Source organism: Myxocyprinus asiaticus, chromosome 2 (assembly GCF_019703515.2).
Source record: "Myxocyprinus asiaticus isolate MX2 ecotype Aquarium Trade chromosome 2, UBuf_Myxa_2, whole genome shotgun sequence".
Lineage (NCBI taxonomy): Eukaryota > Metazoa > Chordata > Actinopteri > Cypriniformes > Catostomidae > Myxocyprinus > Myxocyprinus asiaticus.
In genome coordinates, this window is record NC_059345.1 from 54731625 (window position 1) to 54744306 (window position 12682).

Consider the following 12682-nt stretch of genomic DNA (forward strand, 5'->3'; position numbering starts at 1 on the left):
TGCTGCCTCCGAATGGTGAACACAAATGAGAGACCAGAGCTGGAGGATCCTCCTGTGACATTTAGTTCCACTGTATGGAAGCATTTTGGTTTCCCGGTTAGTTATGATGGGCAAGAATGAGTGTCAAACTGTATGCCGAAATTCTTTAACCGAAGTCGGGTATGTCTGTGGAAACACGTCAGACATGACATTTATGACACCATCACCCGAATGTGTTGATTAGCAGAACGAGATAAAAACGGACTGGAAGGCGAGTCCTTCTCCCCCCCCACAGCGTTCAGGCAGCCTCTCACTGCAGATTTGGACCGTGCCAAAGCAATAACTAATGCTATAGGAGTGTTTATCGCTGCAGATGTGTGACCATTCTCGGTCGTAGAGAACACAGAATTTAAGCATTTGCTCTAAAGGGGCTTTTCCACTGCAAGGTACAGCTCAACTCTGCTCGTTTTTTGGGGGTTTTCCACCATGGATAGTACCTGGTACCTGGCACTTTTTTAGTACCACCTCGGTCGAGGTTCCAAGTGAGCCGAGCCGATACTAAATGTGACATCAAAACCCTGCAGATCACTGATTGGTCAGAGAGAATCGTCACTACCAGCGTCACTGGATTTGCGACACTGTACATCAACCCGCAAGTTTTAAAGTTAGCAACAGTGATAGCAATATCATTTGTTCACCCGACTTTCAAATTGTAAAAAGAAATGGCTGTGCGCAAAAACACACCATGGTCAATAAACGAGGTGCAGACGTTCCTCTCGTTAGTGATGAACGAAACGACGTGAAACAAATAAGTCTTTCTGGAAGTGTCTCAGCTGTTGGCCGCACACGGCTACCACCGGACCAACCAATAGTGTAGGGAAAAGTAAAAAAAAAACTTTAAAGTGACTACAGAATCATCAAGGACCACAACAGCCGGAGTGGTTCAAACAGAAGAAAGTGGAAGTGGTTCGACCAAATGGACGCTATCTATGGCAATAGACCGGTGAGCAATGGGAGAGAGAGTGCCCTGGACTCGGCCACGGCCTCGGTCCACGATGGAGGATGGTACTTTTGTTACATTAACTCTATATTCTGCTTGAAAGCCTCACTTTATTTAGTTGACCAGCTACTGGAAAGCTTGCTTCTAAAACAGCAGTAGAGGCGGCGCAACTATTGACGATCAGCCTATAATCCCACCCACGTTGAGGCGGCACTAAACTACAGTGGAAAAGCAAGCTCAGAAAAGTAAAGCAAGCAGAGTCGAGTTGAACCATAATGTGCAGTGGAAAAGTGCTCGACCCCCGCTACAATGTGCCTTAACGTGTGCATTTTAGCCCTGTATAAATCAGCGCAAGTTGCAGCTGTTCAGGAATTATCAGCAGGTCAGAGTCTTACGATGGAGCATTACTGACATTTTTGTTATTTATTTTTCTTATTGACAATATGACAGTATTTGTGTGCATTAACTGTACAGTACGAATTATGGCCAATGAGCCACTGCTGAATGTTTGCATTTTTCAAAATAAATAAAAATCATATTTTTGTTTTCCCTGCTGTACCAAAAACGTACCGAACCGTGAATTTTGTGTACCGTTACACCCCTACCGCCCAGGTATAATTGGCAACCCATTTTAGCATTTTTTATTTTTAGAACGACACCATCTGCTATTTATTAATTAGTGGACAATCTCCCCTCGCTCTGCCTCCTCCCGTGCGGTCTACTGTCAATTGCACATGCTCTGCAGAGAAACAGAGAGAGAGAAAGAGAGAGAGACGTTCTCAGGTATTACGTTAGAAGACGACACCATGGATATTTTACAAGCACGGACCAGGTAAAGCAACAGTGATCGTTTCGATACGCAACGTCATTAACAACAAGCCTCCTCCACACGCGGCTCACCTGCTGCTGTGAAATGGAATCGCGGGTTATGGGAGAGAGAAACAGAAAAAGGCGGAGCGGAGGTAAAGAAAAGAAAGAGAAGTGAAAGGAAAAGGTGAGCAGATTAAAGTAGCTGTGAGTAAACACTAAAATAAGGTGGAGAATTAAGTAGAATTAAAATGGTGAAATAATAGGGTAAAGTCTTCTTAATATTTTTACATAAATACCCACGCCACAAAGCACAAGGGCCAATCACAGAACCTAATACTGAAACAGTTGTTACAGTCCTTAAAAGTGGCCTACACACAGTTGTTTAGTGTATTTTCAACAGTAACAGTAAGATGGAAAGTGTGCTGAAAAAATGTAAAGGATTGGGACTTTGAAGGTGGGTTATGCAATTCTTATCCAATACACGTCTGTTTGTCATATTCAGCGAATATCTCCTCATGCTAGCTGTCCGTTCAGGGTGCGCTGAAAAAAGACTCTGTTGTTTGTACACAGCCCTGGCTCTGTAAATGGGAAATAAACAAAGTGGCTCGGACCGAGCCACACAACACTATTCCAGCCATGATTTGTGTGTCAGGGAACATTTCATTACTTGCCCACGGACATTCAGCTTACTTTCTAGCATGATATGCTGTTGTTGTGATGTTAGCTATAGCAGCAGGAGAGTTGTGAGTATTGCTGTCTGGAGCCGGTTTGCTGGCTCTAGGAAACAGTCTCATCCTCTCTAGATGTTAGCTTTGCAGCAGCAACTGTAGAGACAGTTTGCTAACCCACAACCTAGCTAACGTTAGTTATATTACTTGCTGTGTCGTTGTTCGCTCTATATCACGGTATTTGTCATGGTATTAGATTTCTCCAGAATTGCATACTCCACCTTTAACTATATGAAATGCTCACATCAAATATCTCATAGAATGACATGTCACTGTTCATTATCACTGTGCACTTTAATTTTCTTTAGTCTCAATTCACTCAACCTTAGCCATCACTACATAACAGTTTTAACATTAACTCTGAGAAAGATGTCAGTCATCTTAGGAGGCATCCATAAGGAAGAAAATTCCATAACTCCAGGCTTTAGACACTGTGGGCGGCTTCTCTCAATGATCTTGTTAGCCATCATTAAACCAGTGGCCACCGCCTCATCTGTGAAAAGATCAAATCAAACGTTTATCTGTTTGAACCTGCAACCTGTGTACAGTAATTCTGACACATCCTGTGCACTTTTTAGATCAATTTAGCATGCATACAATTGTAATGTAAAATGTAAAAATCTGAAATCATGATAACTGTTGTTGTTATCATCAGTAATTGTAGTATTAGTATCTGAATTAGCTGATCAGCTGGAAGTTACTGAATTTCGATGACTGATTTTCTACTTTTCTCTGCTCTGTCATTGTAACCCTAACACTTAAGAGTGTGTTGTCTGGCATAATAAGCGGTTTGATTATATAACCTGCAGGCAAATTCTTAAAAATAAAAATCTTGAACCACATTATGTGTAAGTTGTAGCACTAACACTAACATTCCAGCCTTCATACTGCATCAATTTGTTTAGTCCATTTTCTAATGTTGTGTGAACACAACCAAAACACATACCTTGGTCACGTCCGTTTGCTTGTAGGAATCTTCTAAAGACATGTGGGAACACAGCGAAATATGGTCCTGATGACTGGGTTGAACTGAGGTTTTCTGACATATCAGAGACAGAAGTGACAAAAAACAGAATAAGATAAGGGTTAAAATCCACTATTCACTATAAGGGTTAAAATCCACTATCCACTATAAGGGTTAATTGTAATCACTATTTAAGTACGATTCCCACACACTTTTCTGTGTCAAAATGCCACACAAATTTAACAAGGTTTTCATTATTACTTTAGTCAGCTTTATGACAATCACATGTAACATTAGCTCTTTGGACTTCTATCAAGAGCTAACTGCATCTTTCACTTTTACTGCCAAGTTAGCACATTAAAAATAAACTCAATAATACAACAACGACCACTACAAAATAAGTAACGTTTGTTTACCTGTACTGAACTTAACAGATGCACCATCAAATTAAATTTCAAGACTACCGTCCCTCAGCTCATAAAGGGGTCAAAACTTCAGCTCTGGTGTTGTTTTGATGGCTTAAATATGTTCACTTTGACAACTTAGCTTAACCTTGCTGTTAGCTTGCACTAAATCACTTAGCTTGACATCAGAACGCCACTATTCATAATAAAGTAACTAAAACCAAAGTAAGCCGTTTTCACTCCCAGCAAAGCAGCGGATATTTGACAAAAATAAAACCAAGACATTACTTTTAGTTGATGCTAAACATTAACACTTAGCGTGAACACGGACTTCTGTGAAGCAAGGCTGTTTCTACCTTCTTCAGACAGCTCTCCCGGCGCATCTGGCGAACTGATTCTCGGGCATTCATTGGCTGAACAGTTCCGGCATCGACGATTTTGTCCAATCACAACACAGAACTGTTTGCTGACCTAATTTTCTGTGGTTCTGTGGAATAAAGTTTTATTCTGCCAAATATAAAATTATATTACAATTTACCAAATTTTTTAAAGAGAGAGGTAACGAATTACTTAACAGTTTGACATTATTAAATTATTTGAATCAAAATATCCTTTATTATTTTATTCCCGGTGGGTGTTTCTCTGTGTGTATTGGAAGTAATTTTATAGAATAGTTCTGTAAAATTGATTTTCATTAAGTTTTATTGTATGTTTATTACTTAAAATTTACAGCAAACATGCGTAAAAAACAAAAATTCTGTGTTTTTAAATAAATGCGCACAGCGCAGGAAAAAAAATATTGGTCAGTGTTTTTACACTAATAACTGTGTTTTTATACTGATATCTACAAAATTAACACTCAAAACCGTAAAATATAAATAAATAAATAAAAAATTGTACAGTCATGTTATAAATGGTTTCTTATAATTTAAAGTTACAGACTTTGACTGTACTTTTACAGCAGATTTATTGAAAAACTTGTTTTTTTTTTTTCTTCTGTATTTTACAGGTATATTCTCTTACATGAAAAAGACAGAAAAATTCTGTCATTATTTACGGTAAATGTCAGTAAATTATTATTATTATTTTTTTTTTACAGTGCACATAGAAACAATATTACATAAAATCCATCATTACCCTTTAATTTCACCACCTCCCCCTCTCCACACTTTTTGTTTTCCATCAGTTGAAAGGAGCCCAGCAGGCTTACGTTTGATGTTTCAAAAGGCTCTCACGGAAAGAGTGCTAAGTTTGCATCAACTCTAAAGATAGATGGCATAAGTGGAGGAGGCGGGCAGCCCAACCTGGCTTACTGAGGAGAACTGTTCTGAACTCTCACTGATTTAATGCAGGCCAGAGAAGAACCTACAGAAGGAGAAAGAGAGAAAAACAAGATTGCACCAAAAATGTACTTTAAAGGCCACCTCCAAATACATCTCCATGTGTTACAGAAAAGACTAGAAGCACTGAGTGCAGATCACCCTGGTTAATCTTCCTTGCTTTGTAACTACAGCACATTTTCCAAAACCATTAAACATTATATTCTTTCTTAAGTACTTGGACAGTTTTCAAGCTTCAGAGCACGGAATTTATGAGCAGGGCATGTGTTAAGCCCTTTATAAAAGCAAATATATAAAATCCCTTATCAAAGGCCATTCCTTCAGTATACTTAGGGCAAATTAAAGGAACATTCCAGGTTCAGTAAAAGTTAAGCTTAATAGACAGCATTTGTGGCGTAATGTTGATTACCACAAAAAATATTTAAACTCTTTTCTTTCTTTAAAAAAATAAATAATAATAATGTGGATACAGTGAGGCATTTACAGTGGAAGTGAAGGGGGCAGTCCATAAACATTAAAATACACACTGTTTCAAAAGTATAACAGCAGGATGAAAACATTATGTTCATTTTATTAATTTTTTTTAATGTGATAATGGGATATAACTTTACACAGTTAAGGTTCCTAAGCAAGTTAATCACACTAAAATCATGTTACCATGTATAATGTTTACATCCTGTGGCTATACTTTTAAAACAATGAGTATTTAAACAGTTTACCCCAATTTGCTTTCATTGTGTGTGGCTTACTTGATTTCTTTTTAATGAACAAGGGAAAGTCAAAAATAACTTTTTGTGGTAATCAACATTATGCCACAAATGCTGTCTATTGTGGTTGTATTGAACATTCCTTTAAGGAAAAAAAAAAGGTTTTTATCTGGTTCCATTTTGTAGGAACTCAAACTGCGTATTCGCTATGGGATACCGTCTGAGTGTCATGTGGTCTGAAGCCCTTATACAAGCGCTCCAAGTTATTGGCTGATGGCGCTTAAGCGACGCCCTTGGGGAGCTACGTAATGGGCTCCATAAAGGCGCTCGCTTTCATGCCATCAAGTCAGATTTTCTATTCTTCGGTGCTAGCGAGTCAGGTCGAAGTGAGGATCATTATTATTCTCCCTTTTGAGTGGCAAAACAGGATGGAATTTAAGAAGTGCTAACCTCCGTGCACAAGGTTTATCGTCGGTGAAGATTTCCACGTCATTTGTGTTGCCTGTCTGGGGTTTTGCCACACGGGGGCCATGTTGGAGGGTTTGGATTGCCCACAGTACGATTTAATGAATGTCAGGACGCTGCATAGGCTCATGCCTTCCTGCAGAAAATCTGACTCGATGGCGCGAAAGCGAGCACCTTTATGGAGCTTGTGACGTAGCTCCCTAGGGCGTCACTTAATCACCATCAGCCAATAAATTAACGTGATTGTATAAGGGCTTCAGACCACGTGACACTCAGATGGTGTCCCATAGGGAATACGCAGCAACTCCTTCCCACTCAGGGTACCAGTGTTACGTTCCATGTAACCGAGACGTTTTTTTATTTCATTGAACTTATTTCTAATCTCTATACTACAGTATACAAATATCTAAATACATTTAGATCAGTCAGCAGATTAATTTAAATCACAACTGGCCTGTACATTAAAAAAATAAAACACAAGGGATTAACGAAAGAACATCTTGCTTAATACAGTAAATGCTGAGGATTCAGAAGTGAGCTTATTGAACTCCTTAACCTTAACACTTGGCCTCATTTTTTATCAAAATGCTGAAAGTGACCTACCCAAAGAAAAATAGCTCTAGAACCCTTTAGCCTAGAGGCCTAACCCTGGTCTCTTTTGAAAGCTGACAAGTGTGTCTTTAATTTTCAATAGTCAGATATAACAAAAAATACTACAGGATCAGAATAAGAGAAGCTCAGGTGTACTTGAAAGTTATTAGAATTTTTTTTGCATTAAATGTTTTTGGGTGAGAATATATGAAACTACTCTTATAGAGAGACCTAAAAAAATGCTGGAGTATCTTGGATTCAATGTATCTGATCTTAACCAGAAGAGATGAAATTACTACAGATTAAATACCACAGATTATATTTTACATGTGCAAATGTCTGCTTCTTATACATATTAAAGTATTTTTTTGGCTATGATGTTTTGATTGAAAAACAGACTTCACTGGTTGAATCTTGAGGTTTTTAGCTTTCAAATGATATATAGTTTATGCAGATATATTCATGTTTTGGTGCATTATTCAAAAGTCCCAACAGTGACCCACCTGTCATTAAGAGTGCTTTATACATTTTATAAGATTGTTCAGCTTGAGAATTCATTAAATGAAAACAAGGCAACAGGCACACAATCCTCCAAAAAGCCAAATCATCTGATAAAATTGTGGCAAAGGCATTTTTTAAAACATTGACTTATGGTTGGTGAACTTACAGCCCTTCATTTTATATTAAAAGAGAAGAGCTCTAAGCTTAGAAAATATTCATTTGAAAATTTAGCAGTTTGGCTGACTGTGTGACATGATTTTTTCGAATGCATCTAAAGAATTGCAGCCAATTAGCTTTAAGAAACAGTCACCCCAATAGTGTCATTAATCAATGCCACCAACTGAGTGTGTGAAATGGTAAACTGGGATCTAATGGCAGTAATCAACAATAATTAAAAGGAAATGATCACAATTTACCAAGAAGAGATATTAAGGCTGGTAGCAAAGCACTCTATGTAACCCTTGAAACAGAAACCAGAAAGTAAGACTGTATCATAGCTTAATATCTGTTACTGAACACACTGTAGAGTATTATTGTTGTTATCTCCCCAAATATTTTATTATTATTATCATCATCACATTTGATTAATGTTTCCAAAACAGTCCTGTTTCTTTCAAAAAATGGTTGATGGAGTCCAGCCCTGCACAGTTCTTCCAGCACCTTCTGCAGGCAAAGCAGATGTTTGACACAGCCCTTGGATGAATGACAACATCACCAGGTAAACATACATCTTGTGAAATATGGGAACAATACTCATAAACTGCAGGAAGTTGAAAGGTGCTTTGTCCAGGCAGATCAGGTATTGCCAGTGCCCTACGGGCTGAAATTTCTTTTCTTTATCCTGGCAGAAGGAGAAAAAGAAATCTGCCAATAGCCTTTGGTTAATTTTAATATTGAAATAGACTTACTCGGAGGGAGTAGCTGTCAAAATATCCTGTTTAATTTCATAAAATCAATGTAAAAGCAAAATGTCCCATTCAGTTTTTAGAACTATAAGGAATCTGAATGTTTATTCTCTATTCATATTGGGGGATTGGGTATGTCAGGTGTCCACTCTCTCAGTAAGTACTTTTACATTAACTTTAAAAGTTCAATTTCAGACTAAAACAATAACTCACTCAATATTAACTCTTTTTAAAATGTCATGTAAACACTTTAGTCCATACCAGTCCGTTTTTTTGCAAAATTGGACAAACAAACCTAGATAATGCGATCGTAGCTGGGCTTTGTCCAGAATGTATACATGTTATCGAAGCACAATTGATCAACTGATTGGCTGGTTCGATGGAACTTCCGCGAGTAGACGCACACAGGACATTTTATCAGTCTCCTGGAAGCCGAATTGTGTTCACAAGTTTCCGCGTTGATATAATGAGTGCTTTTGAGGATAAAATAATCCCAGAATTTGCCCAAGTTTGCCAGGTTAGTGATATAAAATCTTTTAAAGATATTTAAAGTTTTGTTTGAGGCACGTAGCAGAACGTGAAGTGGATATCCACGAGCAGAGCTGTATTGTCTACTTTGTTTACTTTATGTCTGTGAAATTCTCTGTAATAAGGTTTTATGTGCTGTATTTACAGGTGCATCTCAATAAATTAGAATGTCGTGGAAAAGTTCATTAATTTCAGTAATTCAACTCAAATTGTGAAACTCGTGTATTAAATAAATTCAATGCACACAGACTGAAGTAGTTTAAGTCTTTGGTTCGTTTAATTGTGATGATTTTGGCTCACATTTAACAAAAACCCACCAATTCACTATCTCAAAAAATTAGAATACATCATAAGACCAATAAAAAAAACATTTTTAGTGAATTGTTGGCCTTCTGGAAAGTATGTTCATTTACTGTATATGTACTCAATACTTGGTAGGGGCTCCTTTTGCTTTAATTACTGCCTCAATTCGGCGTGGCATGGAGGTGATCAGTTTGTGGCACTGCTGAGGTGGTATGGAAGCCCAGGTTTCTTTGACAGTGGCCTTCAGCTCATCTGCATTTTTTGGTCTCTTGCTTCTCATTTTCCTCTTGACAATACCCCATAGATTCTCTATGGGGTTCAGGTCTGGTGAGTTTGCTGGCCAGTCAAACACACCAACACCATGGTCATTTAACCAACTTTTGATGCTTTTGGCAGTGTGGGCAGGTGCCAAATCCTGCTGGAAAATGAAATCAGCATCTTTAAAAAGCTGGTCAGCAGAAGGAAGCATGAAGTGCTCCAAAATTTTTTGGTAAACAGGTGCAGTGACTTTGGTTTTCAAAAAAACACAATGGACCAACACCAGCAGATGACATTGCACCCCAAATCATCACAGACTGTGGAAACTTAACACTGGACTTCAAGCAACTTGGGCTATGAGCTTCTCCACCCTTCCTCCAGACTCTAGGACCTTGGTTTCCAAATGAAATACAAAACTTGCTCTCATCTGAAAAGAGGACTTTGGACCACTGGGCAACAGTCCAGTTCTTCTTCTCCTTAGCCCAGGTAAGACGCCTCTGACGTTGTCTGTGGTTCAGGAGTGGCTTAACAAGAGGAATATGACAACTGTAGCCAAATTCCTTGACACGTCTGTGTGTGGTGGCTCTTGATGCCTTGACCCCAGCCTCAGTCCATTCCTTGTGAAGTTCACCCAAATTCTTGAATCGATTTTGCTTGACAATCCTCATAAGGCTGCGGTTCTCTCGGTTGGTTGTTCATCTTTTTCTTCCACACTTTTTCCTTCCACTCAACTTTCTGTTAACATGCTTGGATACAGCACTCTGTGAACAGCCAGCTTCTTTGGCAATGAATGTTTGTGGCTTACCCTCCTTGTGAAGGGTGTCAGTGATTGTCTTCTGGACAACTGTCAGATCAGCAGTCTTCCCCATGATTGTGTAGCCTAATGAACCAAACAGAGAGACAATTTTGAAGGCTGAGGAAACCTTTGCAGGTGTTTTGAGTTGATTAGCTGATTGGCATGTCACCATATTCTAATTTTTTGAGATAGTGAATTGGTGGGTTTTTGTTAAATGTGAGCCAAAATCATCACAATTAAAAGAACCAAAGACTTAAACTACTTCAGTCTGTGTGCATTGAATTTATTTAATACACGAGTTTCACAATTTGAGTTGAATTACTGAAATAAATGAACTTTTCCACGACATTCTAATTTATTGAGATGCACCTGTATGTCACAGGTCCTACTCGACCTGCCCCGAGTGATCCCAGGCATAGGAGTTGGATGTGCTAGCAAGGAGGATATAAAAGCCATGGCCTCTAGCCTTGTTCGCTAGTGTGTCTCCTAAGGCCAGGATAGTGAGGTTTACACACTGCACAGCTATCACATACCAGCTGGCTACCGTTACACTCATCCCCCTAAACCTTACTCCCACCCGGGTTATGGCACCAGTGTCACCGGTCCTACTAGATTTCCCCCGAGCAGGATTCGAACCGGACATCCCTGGCATGGGAGACAGATGCGCTAACAAGAAAGCTATAAAAGCCATAGCATCGGTCGCTAGTGCGTCTCTTAAGGCCAGGAGATTGAGGTTTACACAATGCACATCTATCACGTACCAGCTGGCTACCATTTCACTTAGATTCTCTACACATTTTCCTCTGTTTTTCTGTGTGTTTTCTGTGCAATCACTCCAGAGACTCACGTGCCATTATATAAATTATTTATTTCCCCATGTCGGTCTTTAATTATGGTATGATGCATCTCCCTTAATCCTGCCCCTAAGCACCTTGTAATGACAAAATTGACTGTGATTGGTCGCTTAACATGTCAGTTAGATGGCTTTTCCTGTCTAAATGGGTGGTTCTTGGCCAATTGAAGCTGCTTTTGAGCCCAGACCTTTGCCGTAGTCACAGATCATGAGTAGTCATAGGTCGTGAGACTACTGTTACTCACTCTGACAAGCTTTGCAGAACTTCCCATAAGAATGAATAAGAGATTGCCTTGAACGGCATGGTTTTTGGCAAAGCATTCTCATAAACTGAATGGAAAATACTCTTACGTGGGCTGGAATGAAGAGTGACTTTGCAAAGCACATTCATCTGATGTGTTTTGTAAGATAAATTGTTAAATTACACAGTAATCTGATTGAAAACTGTAAAGACAGTGAATCAGAATCAAGGCAAAGCATTATCACAATCTCTTGAAAAGAGAAAATTGTCATTTGATAGCAATTACACAACAGATAACATTAGCATAAGTGAACAGAACTACTCATAATGTTTTAAAACACAATCAATGAGATGCTGTGAACTCTTTATTTACTATAGCCTCTACCATGACCTTAATTAACAGGACTGGTCAGTAACACTTTTAAGGCAAGAGCTCAGCGAAGGATCAGTTGGCCTCAGCGTTGAGCAAATGCATGCTCTGAATGACAGAGGTGATGTGCCCTTCCTTCAAATCTTCAATTATGCATTGTCCTTTTTACTTGGAGATAACTGCGCATGTAACCGTACTGAATGACAGCATACACCCCCTGCAAAGAAACTATGAATTTTGAATTGGCACAGGGAATAAAAACCAACAATTTATTACTGGGGTGAAACCCATATAACCACACAGGTTTATTATAAGTGCTCTGCTGGGAGTGCTGAGCTTCCAGCTTGTATTCTCTGGCCAAGGGCATCAACATCAAAGCTCCCTCATGTCCCACATGTGCTTGATCTTTGACCAATGGGGAGATGACTGTAGCTCTCAAGCCACCTCGGCAACATGAGTCCCCATAGCAGTCTCACAAACGTTTGTTTGAAGAGGGTTAGCCTTGTGGAAGCCTTGGGTACCTCTCACATGTCAAAGACAATTAGCTCCCAGTCTTTCTTGTCCTCTGCTAACATCCTTTTCTGCCAGACCATTGCTTACTGGGATCAATGGCATCACTGCTTGTTTTTCACCTACCGGGAGATCCCTACTTGTTTGAGCTGTGTTACAATTGACAGACACCCTCTGGACTTACTTACTGCTTGTTAGTATGCCTGTGTTTTGTGGAATAACACTAACACATGCAACATGTGTGTTTACTCCCATAGAGTAGACTCGCCTCAACAATACAAAGTAGATTTAATACACTATTTGCTTAGTTTCATATTAGATATGCTTCCTAGAAATGTAAGGTGACATCAATGAAAATTTATAAAAAATAAATAAATAAATAAATAAAAAAGTTTAAATAGATGATTGAGCTTGGAGCAATTGTTTCTT

At 39.0% G+C, this 12682-nt stretch overlaps 1 long non-coding RNA gene across 1 annotated transcript; it reads right to left on the bottom strand.

Annotated features, from left to right (window-relative positions):
* Positions 1–406: 406 nt before the first annotated feature.
* Positions 407–4235, bottom strand: LOC127452368 (uncharacterized). The gene is made up of 3 exons (XR_007899244.1): positions 3898–4235; positions 3464–3556; positions 407–3010 (listed from the first exon to the last, which is right to left on the bottom strand). It is a non-coding gene; the product is annotated as an uncharacterized LOC127452368 (long non-coding RNA).
* Between the last annotated feature and the right edge of the window lie 8447 nt (positions 4236–12682).